The sequence below is a fragment of the Solanum pennellii genome, chromosome 4 (genome assembly GCF_001406875.1).
Source record: "Solanum pennellii chromosome 4, SPENNV200".
Classification (NCBI taxonomy): Eukaryota; Viridiplantae; Streptophyta; class Magnoliopsida; order Solanales; family Solanaceae; genus Solanum; species Solanum pennellii.
The window spans coordinates 47422550-47438574 of NC_028640.1; positions in this window are offsets into that span (position 1 = coordinate 47422550).

Genomic DNA, 16025 nt, shown 5'->3' on the forward strand with positions numbered 1-16025 from the left:
ACGTGGCACGTTGCGTGAATCCACACAATTGAGGTGCGTGGGAGATATTTGGGTGACATGTAATCCCAAACGGTGCACAAAATTACCAAAAAAAAATTCAGGGGGGTAATAGGACCTTAGTTTAGTGAACGTGTGCAATTGAGATTTTGGTCATAGTCTAGGGAGGTATTTGTGCATTATTTTCCCTTATATTTATAATATCACAAAGGGAAATAGTTGAAATTATGATTTACCCTATGCTCCTGAATATTATTCTTAATAGGTGTGCTTTTCCTTGAGAATTACACTTAATATGGGAATATAAGGAGTATAATGAAAAGATTATAGAATAATATTATATGTAAAATACTAGGTAAAATGGTTTGGTGGACCCTTGTACTTGTATGAGTTTGTATTGTGAACCCTTCTACTTAGTGATTTGTCATCTGGACCCTGAACCCAGCTAAACACAACGTATTAAACAACTTTTTTACCCTTTATTATGAGTGTACCACAAATGCGCGACACTTAATTTTAAAAATAATTATAGAAAGACACGTGTATATATATACCACTTCATGTCATCTTGACATTTTTATAATATTTAATTAATACATTTATGATTTTTATTTACCTTTTGCCACCAAACCCACCACATTCCCCACAATCTTATTTCATTTCTCTTTCATCATCCTTACACTTTTTTAGCAACATTTTCTACTCGTTTCATTGAAGAAAATACACAAGCACCACAAGGAATTCATCTTTGTTTTCATCAAAATCAAAAAAGCACAGTGTGTTAACATCGTCGTAGACGTGTGTCTATGTGAGGATATCTATACCTACATTTTTTCTTTCTCGTTTTTTTCCTCATTCCCACAAAATTGCTTGAGTATTTTTGTTGATTTTATTTTATTTTTATTTTGTGTATATAAATTTTGTGATTTATTTTCGTATTTGTATGTTGTTTAGTCTAGATTTCATCTTCTATTTATCTCTCTGTTTAATTTTTAGGTTTTTAGTTGATTATACTGATTTTCTTCAAATTTTTTTGGGATTCTATTTTTACGCAATCAATTACATGTTTCATGATTTTTTATTATATTATAGGATTCTAAGAAAAACAACTTTCGTTATGATGTAGAAAACTACAATAGGATTTACCACAAAATGAAGCAAACAATTTACTGGAAATGCATAGAAATAAAAGAGGATTAAAACGATGAAAAAAATAGACAGGAAATTTGTAGAAAGAAGATCGAAAAAGAAGCAAGAAATATCTCAAATTTTTTAATAATAGTGTTAAATGTTAATGGGAAAGAAGACTTTATAAAACCCTAATGTGGCTATTAGACCCTTTTAATCACATTTCACTCTCCCCAGGTGTGTATATCACACGCCCCTTGGTAGTATCTACCACATAGAAGGCCAAGTCAGAAAACATTTTTGAAATGTTGAGTGTAGATGGGTTCAGGGTTCCAGATGAAAAATGTATAAGTACAAGAGTTCACAATACAAACTGACACAAGTACAAGTGTTCACTAGACCCTTTTGCCAAAAAAAATATAACTCCAAGTTTACACTTTTTTCTTTTGTACTAATTGGGATGGTGTTTTCATTATATAGTCATGCTTTCTTTGGTTGGATTGAGATTATACTACAATTTAATCTTATATTAATTAATCATTTTTAAGTTATATCAATGTTTAAATACTAATCCTAGACTTTATGCTCAACACCGTACACGTTCTTTTTATCATGAATTTTAGTTGATTTTGTCTGACTAGAATCATCATAGGTTGTGTCTTAAGTGAAGGGGAGAGACATGACTTTCTAGAAATTGAATCAATAGGCTCAAGGGATTGCCCCGTATCCGTTGCAAGAGAGTACTCTCTTTGACACATATATTAGACCCTAGCGCAAGAGTATATTGCTCTAGTCCCGTAACAAAGCAAAGAAGGATTCATGGGCAGAAGAATTCATGCTTCAAGAGAATCCCCTTTTTCACTAGGTTACGGGACTGGAGAAATATATGTCTTAAAGAACCATGATTTTTCCTCTTTCAAACAAAAGTACTAAAATCAAAATTTTGAGTCATATGCAATTATTCATGCGCAATCCTTATTGAATGATTTTTTCTAATTTTAAATCAGAAGCACTAGAATTAAAATTTTAAATATACACACATAAAATGTAACGAAGTGAATGGATACCTTGTTCTAGATTGAATCCAAGGAGTCTCCATGGAAAATATTAAATATAGAATAATTGTTAGCCCCTATATCGAGTTGTTGTAGATCAATCCATTCTTTTGTTGTTGTAGTTGTTGGTGGAACACACACTACTATTGATGTTGATGGAGGAAAAGAGGTTTGTTGGATAAATTTAGATGGTTGAATGGGATGTAGTTGATTACCATTTTGTTTTATGATTATGACTTGATCATCTGGTTTTTCCTAGTGGGCATTTATCAAATTCTAAAGAGAAAATTTCAGATAAACCATTAAAATTAGTCATGTCAGGAGCAAAAAAGTCATCGAAAGAATTCCAAACACATTTAAAGAAGTCCAAGTATAACTTCGGAGCTAGAACATTGTCAGGTTAATGAATATTTTAACTTCTTACGACCGCTCCTATATCCAAGTCATGATCATTCATTTTAAATCTATGTAAAATTATATTTAGTTAAATGTAAAACAATAAAAAAAAATGAGCTTATAAGAGAAACTAATGATGTTTTCTACTAAACTAGAGAGAGAGAAAAATGATCCAAAGAGGGGTTTTCTAATGGAGGAAGTAGAGCACTATACCCCTAGGAAACCTCAAGGCACACTTGTCAAATGCATGTGGGGCATCCCATTTTTCCTCACACACTAATCATATCATGAAGTCACCCTATTCACGTGTAACCCCCTTAGAAGTGTCACTAAGGGCCTACTTTTATATTCGACAATCAACTATTATCATAAGTAAATCTAAAAATGGAAGGAAACTATAGCCACTACCCAAGGTAGGCTTACATCATAAGAGGATATTTCATAAGTAGCTTCAGGTCATACTTGTGTCATTTATGAATGACATCCCATTCTACCATTCACACTAAGTACTCATATAGACTATATTAATCAATTTTAACTATCTTTCATAATAGTCTATAAAAAATAGCATATAATCATACTAGACCTAATTACCATGGAAAACATAATATCATGCGATAAAAGCTATCATAGGAAGGTTGTAAGTATACCCACCTAGCAACCATGTACCCACTCATCAATATGTAATCTATCCATATGGGAGTATAAATCCTCAACCCTAAGCTTCCATGAGTAATCTAACTCAACTTATTAGATGATTTGCACCTTGCATGCAAGCCAAGCTACCATTAGGAGAGTATAAGTCATCTATCCTAAAGCTATCATGAAATTGTTTTGGCCTAACCAAGTTAAGTTATTATAAGGCAATATAATCATGCTAATTCAAGATATCTTAAGGAGAGTTCATTTATCAATCCCAAGCTACCCTGTGAATCACCATCCCCAATCTTCCATGAGATTTACTATCTTAAGCTACAACGAGATATACTATCTCAAATTACCTTAAGACTTACCATCTCCAGCTTCCAACCTTGGTATTATTTTAATAAGCAAAGCTTTACGTGAAGGAAACACAAGTCTCAACATCAATCTATTACAATATAACTTTCTTTGATTCATGTTAGGTTATTAGGTAAACCTAGAATCCTTCTATGTGAGAGAACTTGCTTCTCTTAGCTTGTTCATATCTAAGTGTATAAGAGAAAGAGAATACTTGATCAAGATCACACAAATTTAATATGTGATATCACACAAATAAGGATTTGGGGGTAAAGTCAATATGAGGAGATATGTATTGATTATTCTCTTTCTCTTATACACTTATATATGAACAAGCTAGGAGAAACATGTTTTCTCATATAGAAGGATTCTAGGTTGACCTAATAACCTAAAATGAATAAAGAAAGTCATACTGTAATAGCTTGATGTTGAGACTTGTGTTTCCTTCATGTAAAGCTTGGCTTATTAAAATAAGACCAAGGTTGGAAGCTTGAGATGGTAAGTGTCATGGTAGCTTGAGATAGTAAATCTCATAGTAGCTTGAGATTGTAAATCTCACGGAATCTTGGAATTCAGGAATGAAACTCTCCTAAGGATAACTTAAAGTAGCATGATGTGAATGCCTTATGATAGCTTGACTTGGTTAGGCCAAAACCTTTTCATGGTAGTTTTAGGATAGATGACTTATATTGTCCTAATGGTAGCTTGGATTGCATTAAAGGTGCAATTCATAGAATAGGTTGTGTTACATTACTCATGGTAGCTTAGGCGAATTATAATACCCTATGGATGTATTACATATTGATGAGTGGATGCATGGTGGCTATGTGGGTATTTTTATAACCTTCCTATGATAGTTGGATCTCATGATATTGTGTTTTCCATAATAGTTATGTCTAGTATGATAGTATGCTATTCTTGATAGACTAGTATGAAAGATAGTTAGCATTGAGTAAGCTATCCTTAATGAATATTTATCGTGAATGGAAGCATGGTATATCAGTCAAACATTACACAAGTATGACTTGAAGCTACTTCTGAAATGTCCTCTTATGAAGTATGGCTATCTTGGGTAGTGGCTATAGTTTCTTTCCATGTTAATATTGACTTAATATGATAGTTCCTTGTAAAATATGAAATTAGGTCCTTAGTGACACTTAAGAGGGAGTAAAACATGAATAGGTGACTTCAAGATATGCTTAGTGTGTGAAGTAGAATGGGATACCGCACATGCATTGCACAAGTGTGCCTTGAGGTGAACTAGGGGTATAGTGCTCTACTTAAGTATGAATGAGGTCTATGACCAAGAATTACCAAAGATGTGCTTTGCTTAGGTAGTAGTATGGGATACTACATTTGACTTGCAAAAGTATACGTGGAGGTGGCTTGGGACGTAGTTCACTTAAGTATAAAAGACAACTGGTTGAAGTATTAAATTACAATTATGTCTTATGTTGACTAACAATTTGAGATACTCTTATGATGTTATTGTAGCTTCCATACTTAGTACTTTTTTACTAACGCATATTGCCTACATTCTAACCAAATGTAGGGTTGGAGCTTCGAGTTGCTATTGGAGGCTAGAGTTTCAATAATTTAGAAGCTTGAAGATCTTTCTGAGTCCTCATTGCTTCGAGGACAATATCTATTTATGTCATGACCCAATACGAGTCATGAGTGGCACTCACACATAACTACCTAGGTGGGAGAACCAATGGATTGAACCTTAAATTACAAAATACAAGCATAATGCAGAAACTCAAATGCTACTAAATATCATTTCCCATTACCTGGAAGTCATCACATCAAAGACATCTAATCTCCATTACTAAGTCTAAGAATATGAAATACACCAAAATAAAAGAATAAAATGGTATGTGTCCGAAAGTATAGGACATCATGTCATGACCGAGAGAACCCAACACGAGCTTGAATGGATAGCCCACCTTGGAATTTGATATGTGGGAGGCTGACTAGAGCTGAGGGAAATCAGAAGTCATAGGTACACTCTCTGCATTTCATAAAAGGAAAACAAAGAAGAAAACAAGTAGGGCTCAGTACGAGGCAACATTTACTGAGTAAGTATCATCGGTCAATCGTAAATAGTAACTAATATACGAAGAATAATAGTATGAACTCAACTATAGCACTTAGCATGTGATAAGCAACAAACAACATGAACAAGTGTCAATAACAATAAAGTAAGCACCAATTAAGTCAACGGTATCAAGATCACACATGAGGACTCATGCCTCCAAACCAAACCATTTTGGGAGTTGAGTTCTTTGAGATTGAGTATCTTCCATTCATTCAACATATTTTCCTTAAATATTATCGTGTCGGAACGTGACCCTCCGATACAAGAATAACGTGTCGGAACGTGACACTCCGATCCAAGAATATTGTGTCGGAATGTGACAATCCGATCCAAAAATATCATGTCAGAATGTGACATCCCGATCCAAGAATACCGTGTCGGAACGTGACACTCCGATCCAATAATATCATTAATTTATCATTTAATATCACCACTTTTTCTTTCATTAATAATATTTCATCGAGCCTTCTTTTTTCAAGGCATTACTTCAATTGAGATGGTTTAAGATTATACATTCCACGGTCTCGGGATTTCAGACCAATTACAAAACACACGACCAAGCCACACAATCACACAATCAAGTACATAGAAAATTTCACAATATCATCCAATGCATATCAATCACTGTTAAGAGTTTACTATCAAATAGCAGAAACCATAACCTACCTCCATCGAAGAACCGAAATCAACATGCTACTTCTCCAATACTTTTCCTTTCCTCAATGCCTCCGAACCTTTTCCATCTCTAGTCTTTCCTGTTTGTCGTCTCGACGGTGACGAGAACTCAAGAATAAAAGTTGCGAGCAGTTTTTTTTCAACCAACCAATATTAACCCTATTTATTATATGATTAATTATAATTGTGGTAAAAATGACCTATTATTAATTTTATTGTTAACTTCTTTAACCATCAATAAATTATTTGTTAAAACTACCCCCACTATTCATAATTATAGTTACGAATAGTCAAAAAAACCATTTAGAATTTATCTAAAAGTATTTTATAAAATAAAAATACCTAGTAGTCAAAACGACCAAATGGGTCGTTACAGTAAATACCAATTTACCCATCGTTCGTCCTCGAACGACCATAGAAGGCGAGGGTAAGAAATGGTACAAGAACCCACAAAAATGTGTGAATATATTTTTTGCATATCATGCTCTGTCTCCCAAGGTCTTACCTCATATACATCAAAACAACCAACGTGGAGCTATATCTCCTCTTATAATATGTCTCTATTGGGTCATATCACTACTCAATTGGTAGCTATTGTTGCATTTAAACTCAAGTAACAACAAAATATATTCTCAATAGTCATCAAAGCTAATCGTACACACATATGCAACATGTTCTCAAGGACCATGACACAATCATTAGGTGAAATTTTTTTTTTTACATAACCACAATAAAATGTTAAATAAATACTGATTCCAACCAGAAGCGAACCTAAACCACCCACTACACACTCATAATACACAAAACCATTCTTATTAAGTTTTCCTTCTCACACATAAAATTTTCACGTCCTTAAGTTATAAATTTTTTTATTTTTAACTTTAGACATCATGTTCTCATCAAGTGAGAACCAAACTTATCCAACCCAAAGTACAAAATGATTAAGTTACCACCAATCGAGCGATACACGCAAGCATACATAACCTCTAACAACATTGTCAAAATGCTAGATCAGTAGCTATTATAAATAAACCTTAAAATTTACAAAACTAGGCTCAATGGTCGTTACATTCAATCTCACATAGACAAAACATGATACCGAGGATGAGATAAATCTTATGTCTTTCAAAAAACTGTAAATTTTCATGGTAGATCTGTTATAAACTGAACTAGTATACTTCAACTATCCCAACAACACCGAATCTTCCTTAACTGGAATGAACAAGTATAACCAAGGATGCCACCCTACCATCAAGACAATCACAAAATCGGTACACACGATCCACTATAAGGGACTCACCTAGAGGAGCAAAAACACACTCAAACGTAGAATGTGAATTATGCTCTAAACCATTGACTTCTAGCTACCCATAATGACCAATTTAGTTCCTATTATAAATACTTGGTTTATCGAAACTCCACTGAAGTCAACACTTTTAATAGAAAATAAAACATCATAATCATACCACACTGATAATCTACCTTACTCCCAAACCATCATTAGTACCAAAGTATTCTTATCAAATACATATTAAAGCTATGGTCATATCTCTTCCGATTTAAATATTTCATGACAATTATGACTCCCAAACAGGACTAATGACACTAATTCCAAATTTCATAGTACCTTTTTATCGAGCTAAGACTAATAAATCATTCAAAGTCAACTACACACCACTTCCCTATACCATGCTTTAGCTACCATTCTAAACCATCACATACCTCATGCCAACACTAGCGGAAATTCTTTATCACTCAAGTTATTATGTATACTATAAGCTCATAATCTCTATTCGCCATCAAATGTCCATGTAACATACCTTAAAATTTTATGTAGTCCCATCAATAAAGCAGTATTAACCCAACTCTATTTTTAATAACCATGTAGAATTATATCTCACCTCGTGCATCATTCTTATCTTATCTATCTCAATTTAAATAATCTAATCCTACATAAAATTCTTAAATTTCCATACTTCACTGTTTATCACCCAAATAAAAATTCAATCATTATAAAACTCAATGATAGCCTTCCAGTAAGTCTGTACCAAACTAGTTCACATCTCACAGTCATATCTAAATTCGTATGCAAAAATCAATAAAGCTTTCAGCTACACCCTGAGGATTCATACGAGAGGTCTTATTCATTCATTTTCCCCAACTTTTTCTCATGGTGCAAAATTCTAAATATCTGGACTCTTGAACATATCACACTTTCGTCCCTTTTTGCAGACTCACTTACCAATCTTATTCTTTGGTCAAAAGTCCTTGACATTTTTATCATAGCCTCTAAGTCAAAACATTACGGAAAGCCCTTTAACTAATTTGATAAACATGTGACACTCAAACAATGACCATCTTAAAATATATGAAACCACATGTCTCAAAATCCAATTCTAGAGCTCCAAAAGATACCTCTTTAACCCTTGCAATTAGAGAAAATATTCGTGTTCTTACCTTTTCCTAAAGATTGCATTATATCCCACAATTAGTTTTTTTATTTTTTTTTCATTGTGACTTTAACTCTTTTAAATTCAATTCTAGTGGTGTCCCAACGTCTCCTAAAACCTTCGATACAACCACAACAGTAGATGCTCGCAAATCGTCAGTACCGTACAAAACTCGTTTAACTAACAATCCTTATTATATAATTCATCTCAATAACAATCCATCACCAATCCCTTATCATCATTACGAACTCTAATCACCTCTGTTGTCCTAAATTAAGATTCCTATTATTAAATATTATATTAAAAAACCTCATAATACACACTATAAATACAATGCCTCTACAATTTTAATGCAAGCACCACCCAAACGCAGCTGTTGTTCGGAATTAAAAAAATGATCTTGCAAATATTTGAATTCAATCTCAACCATTCAAATCAATCACATAGATGTCATTAACACATAGTTAAAATATTATTTCGATCCAACGGTAATTTAATTGAGAAACCCAATCTGAAGGTTGCTGGTCGGAGAAAAGGTATGCAGCATATTATTTTTTTCTCCTCTATCTTTTCTCTTGTTGAAAGCTCTCTCAAAACCTCTCTTATGTCCTAATGTTCTTCGTGGAGAATACGAATGAGTAATTCAATTTTCTCTTATGACCGTCCACTATTTATACAATTGTATTTTTCCTTACAAAGTCAAAATCAACAACTAATAGGATTACAATTTCAATTATTTTCCTAATGGAATTAGAAACCAAATAAAGAGAATAATTTCAATCCTTTTTCAAGTAGGATTAGGCCTAGTGTCCAACTCTTAAGTAAATACTAAATTCGATATCAGAACTGGTGAAACACTTTCAAGACTTTGTTGCCACTAAAACTGATTCTAAATGAGAATTTTCTATACTAGTACAACAAACATAAATCATATAGGTCATATATCACTTTCTCCTTTTACCATCATGCTTAGCTAGACCTTTTCATCATCAAAATGTGAACCTTTTTCTCGACATTACACCTTAAACTCAGGTATACAAATCAATTTAAAGGACTAGCTCAATTTTATAAGCATTTAGTTCACCCATGTATACTCAATAACACTTTATTGCCCTATAAGTTTGTCATTCTAGTATCAATCTACCCTTTGAAGCTTGAGATAAAATCATCAGTCCATATTCAGAACCCTCAAGATACATTTCACAACCTAAAACATTAATACTGTATTTAAGTTCCACAACTAGAAACTTCTTTAAAACAATGCCCAATCCAAGCGCCCATAGTAATAAACTAGTGAAAGTAACACCAAATGTCATTATCTAAACATGTCATGCCGCAATAACTCCTTAAACAGTTAGTATTCACACTTGACAATTGGTGTATTTTTTTGTACATAACACAATTACAATACCTTAAAATTTCTTTATATGCCTCACTGGAATACATCTTACCTAACGAGAATATCGTACAACCAAAAGCCAACATATTTCTATCTATTGAATAGATCCAAAATACTATTAAATTCGTTCTTAGATCAGGTCAACGACAAAAATAACACACATCATAACTTTAACTAAGTAAACATATATTTTATTGTAATATTCGTATCATAACCCTTTTTTTCTTGTATACACTTAATCTATAAAGCCATGATAAAGATTCTGCCCTCAATTGCCTCAACGTAACTTCACCATTCGTTGAGAAACTCATATATGTTATGATAACTTTATTAATTGTATATCAATGCGTAATAATGTTCATTACCTAGTCATTACAGTACCTATTTCCAAGAACACATCTTTTTCTCTTCGGTGTTGTCATTTCAACTTCTAATATTCTAGTACTCACCATATGTTAAATAGAGCGAAGAAGTAAAGATAACAATTTGTATCACCTAGATACCAATTGGATTCAAGTAGTAGCACGAAAGAAAGAGAGAAATGAGTTTTCCTAAAGTCTTATAGACTCATAAAGAAAGGTAAAGGCGTCCCCAAACCATTTTTCAAGACTCTACTAGACTTGTCCTTGTGTGATGAGATCCCTTAACCTAACGCTTTGATACCAAGTTTGTCACGATCAAAAACGAGTCGTGAGTGGCACCCACATATAACTACCTAGGTGGGAGAACCAATGAATTCAACCCTAAATTACAAAATACAAGCATAACGCCGAAAGTCAAATGTTACTAAATATCATTTCCCAAAACCTGGAAGTCATCACATCAAAGACATCTAATCTCCAATACTAAGTCTAAGAATATCAAGTACACCAAAATAAAAGAATAAAATGGTATGTGTCCGAAAGTATAGGACATCATGTCATTACCGAGAGAACCCAACACGAGCTTGAATGGATAGCCCACCTTGGAACTTGATATGTGGGAGGCTGACTAGAGCTGAGGGAAATCAGAAGTCATAGGTACACTCACTGCATTTCATAAAAGGAAAATAAAGAAGAAAACAAGTAGGGCTCAGTACGAGGCAACATTTACTGGGTAAGTATCACCGGTCAACCCAAATAGTAACTAATATACAAAGAATAATAGTATGAACTCAACTATAGCACTTAACATGTGATAAGCAACAAAAAACATGAACAAGTATCAATAACAATAAAATAAGCACCAATTAAGTCAACTGTATCAAGATCACACATGAGGACTCATGCCTCCAAACCAAACCATTTTGGGAGTTGAGTTCTTTGAGATTGAGTATCTTCCATTAAATCAACATATTTTTCCTTTAATATTATCGTGTCGGAACGTGACACTCCGATCGAAGAATACCGTGTCGGAACGTGACACTCTGATCCAAGAATATTGTGTCGGAATGTGACACTCCGATCCAAAAATATCATGTCAGAATGTGACACCCCGATCCAAGAATACCGTGTCAGAACGTGACACTCCGATCCAATAATATCATTAATTTATCATTTAATAACACCACTTTTTCTTTCGTTAATAATATTTCATTGAGCCTTCATTATTCAAGGCATTACTTCAATAGAGATTGTTTAAGATTATACATTCCACGGTCTCTAGTCTTTCCTGTATGTCGTCTCGACGGCGACGAGAACTCAAGAATAAAAGTTGCGAGCAGTTTTTTTTCAACCAACCAATATTAACCCTACGTATTATATGATTAATTATAATTTTGGTAAAAGAGACCTTTTATTAATTTTATTGTTAACTTCTTTAACCATCAATAAAATAATTGTTAAAACTACCCCCACTAATTTTATAATTATAGGTACGAATAGTCCAAAACACCATTTAAAATATATCTAAAAGTATTTTATCAAATAAAAATCCCTAGTAGTCAAAACGACCAAATGGGTCGTTACAATTTACTTTTATGACATTTACTTTTATATTTTAGACTTTATCTGTCTATGTCCAAAGACTTTTATTCATTTCATACATAGACGGTTTGAGACAATAATGTTAGAAAGACTTCCGCTCTTATGAAATACCTTTCGAGTATGTTTTAAAGAAATATTTATATTCTTCCATATTTTCTAATGCGTGTTTGATGAATGAATTCTAAGGGCTTGTGTAAGATATCTTTTAGATTGAATACACCATGTTAAGACTAGGGGTGCTCTCGAGTTGTTTCAATAATATATGAGATGTATGATCTTAAACAAAAGGTACACATTATAATCTTTGACATCTCTCTTGTTTCTATTCTCACTCTTTCTAAAATAGAAAAAAAATATTTATTGTGCATTAACTGTAAATTAAATATGGATGCGCCAGGATAGGTAGATAGACCTTTAATTTTATCTATATATTTTGAAATTGGTTCACTTTTCTTCATCTTAATCTTTCAGTTATAATGTCATACCCACTAAACGTTTCTTTGATCATCTACTTCCTCCATTCGAAACCCCCCTCTTTGAATCATTTTCTCTCTCTCTAATTTAGAAGATAACATTATTAGTTTCTCTTATAAGATCATTTTTATTTTTTTACATCTAAGTAGATATCATTTTATATAGATTAAAAATGGGTGATCATGATTGGGATATAAGTGCGGTTAGAAGAAGATGTAATATTACTAAACCTGACAATGTTGTACCTCCTAAGATATACTTTGAGACTTCATTAAATGATGTTTGGAATTCTTTTGATCAAATTTTTCCTCTTGACATGACTAATTTTATCAGTTTATCATAATTTTCTCTTTAGATTTTCAAACTGCTCACAAGGAAAACCAGATGATCAAGTCATAATTATGAACCAAAACGGTAACCAATAGTTGTACTGATATCCTACCCAACCAGCTCAATTTATCCATCTAACAATTATAACAACAAAAGAATGGATTGATCTACAACAACTCGATATAGGGGCTATCAATTATCCTAATTTCCTTTTTCCATGAAGAATCCTTTGTTTCAAACTAAAACAAGGAAATCATTCCCTTCATTACATTTTTTGTGTGTATGCTCAAAATTTTGATTTTAGTACTTTTGATTTGAAATCAGGAAAAATCATTCAATAAGGATTACACATGAATTATTGCAAGAGGAACATAATGAGACTGAATATTGAAGTATAACTGAAAAACTGGTCAAATACATTAGTGTCTGACTATGGGAGCCATTAATAATCGACAGAACCACCACATGAGTTATCAATTATGTCAAATGAACACACCACATTGAAGGAACTGATATACCTTGCCAGGGGTATAGAGGCGATTATGCCGTAATCACTAAAACTAATGCCCATAGAGACGACTTGGCCTACGGGGATATGCAGTTCTGGGACTATGAGGGTATACAAAAACCTGGTCCACTCGGTTGTAAGCGTACTCCAAACTGAATATGTATATCTAACACACATAACTGAAACATTGAATAGCTCAAACACTAACATGAAAATCTGAGAAATGACAATGATAAACTGATAATGTAACATTCAAAAAATGATGCATGTATAATTGTTTAATTGACCTAGCATATATTATTCATAAACTAAAAGAATCTACACAACTACTGTTATGAGTTTCATGCAAAAAAGTAAGCAAAGATTCCACAAAAACAAGATAATCTAATTTGGAATACTCTAATAACTAAATCACAACTAATATCTAAGGTTTTAAAAATTTTAGATTTAAGCAAGATACGTAAATCAAGAATCTAACTGAATTCTAGGGACCTAATCGGTTAAAGGAACCCACTAGTGAAATCCCATTACTTGGTGACGAAAATCTATGAAGAAATCCTTCAATTTTGGGGCAAATAAACTGAAGAAAACGTTTTGCATTCTTGGAGGGGTTTTGGTCGCCTATTTCCTCCTCTTTTTTTCTATGTTTGATGAATTTTTCTTAATAGGTGTCTTTTGCCATATAAATTACACTTTATGTTGAATATAAGGAGTATTGTTGAAATATTGTAGAATATTATTATGTATAAATATAAATACATCCATGTTTACTCTTTTTCCTTTCTACTTGACATGGTGTTTTCATTATAATGCTATTCTTTCTTTAGTTAGATTTAGATTAGATCACAATTCAATATTTATTAATATAATCATTCTTAGGATACATCAATGTTTAAATACTAAGCGTAGACTTTAGGCTCTACAACTTACATGCTCTTTTTATTATGAAATTTAGTTATTTTTGTCCGACTTGAATCATCATAGGTAGTGTTTTAAGTGAAGGAGAGAGACATGACTTTCTAGGAATTGAATCCATAGGCTCAAGGGCATGCCTTCTATCTGCTGCAAGAGAATACACACTTTCGCACATATATTAGACCCTAGTGCAAGAAAGATTTGCTCTAGTCCCGTAACAAATCAAAGGTGGATTCTTGTACAGAAGAATCCATGCTTAAAGAGATTCCCCTTGTTTCGCTTTGTTATGAGACTAGAGCAATATATGTGTCAATGAGGGGATTCTTTTGCTGCCGATATGGTTGTATGCCCCTGAGCGAATTGAACCAATTCCTTGTTAGTCATGTCTCTCTCTTCACATAAATCATAATCCATGATGATTCAAGTCACACAAAAATAACTTAAATGTATGATAAAGAGAATGTAGGTTGTCGAGCCTAAAGATTAGGATTAGTACTGATGTAGCTTAATAATTATTATTTTGTAACTAAAGATTGCATTATTGTCTCCAAGGTCAATAAAATGGTATAATGAAAACACAGTCTCAAGTAGAAAAGTAAAAATGAGTAAACAAAAAAATGTTAGATTATTTATGTAGAGTGAAAAATTAAAGTTGGATTTTTCAGCAAAATGATTTTGTGTTAGTTAATTAGGTAGGAATTTTTATTACTTTTTAATGAAATTTCAATAGTTATATGCTTTTAGTGGGAAAATAATAATTATATGACTATTTATGAAATTAACCACATCTTTATTTTTTTGAGGTATGTATTGATCTTAAAGTTGTCGTTTATCCTTTATGAGCTATTGGTCTAAGAGTATATTAGTTTACTAGAAAATAGGGAATTCCAATGGATGGAATTTCATAGCTGAATAATAAAATTTTATGATAATATTATTTAGCTATAGATCAGACCAAATTAAAAAAGAAAATTTATGAATTTGCAAGGAGCTTTTAATCATGAAATAGTTAGCGATTACAAATAATTGCATAGATATTTAATGTTTTTAGTTTTATCTATCACTAAATTAATGATCTCTATTTGGTTCTTTCTAAAAATAAGTTCTGAAGGCATTTTATCTTAGTAAAAAGAAGAAATAATAAGATTACCCAATTTTATTAATGAATCTTTGTGTGTATTGATGGGACAGGTACCACGCCCCAAGGCCTATACCCCTTGGCATAAACACGGGCCCTAGGATCACGAGTGACCCCAAGCTAACCTTGAACAAACATATTTTAAGCATACTTAAACAACTAAATAAAAGATTGTAACGACCTGTTTAGTCGTTTTGAGCAGCAGATTTTATTTCTGGAAAATTGGCTGAGGAAACGGACCCCACGACGGAACGTCACAGGCACGACGGACCGTCGCAGGGTCTCGTTTCAGCATACTTAGAAATTCTGAAATTGGGTACTGAAAATCGACTCTCTGTAATCTGTGACGGACCTGCAGGACGTGCCGTCACATCCACGACGAGCCGTCGTAAGCTCCCGTAGCAAAACACTTCAACTCTTGAGAAATTGGTACGGGAAACGAGTCTCTGACCGTCAGGACGGAGGTGCAGGACGGACCGTCACAGGTGTGACGGGCCGT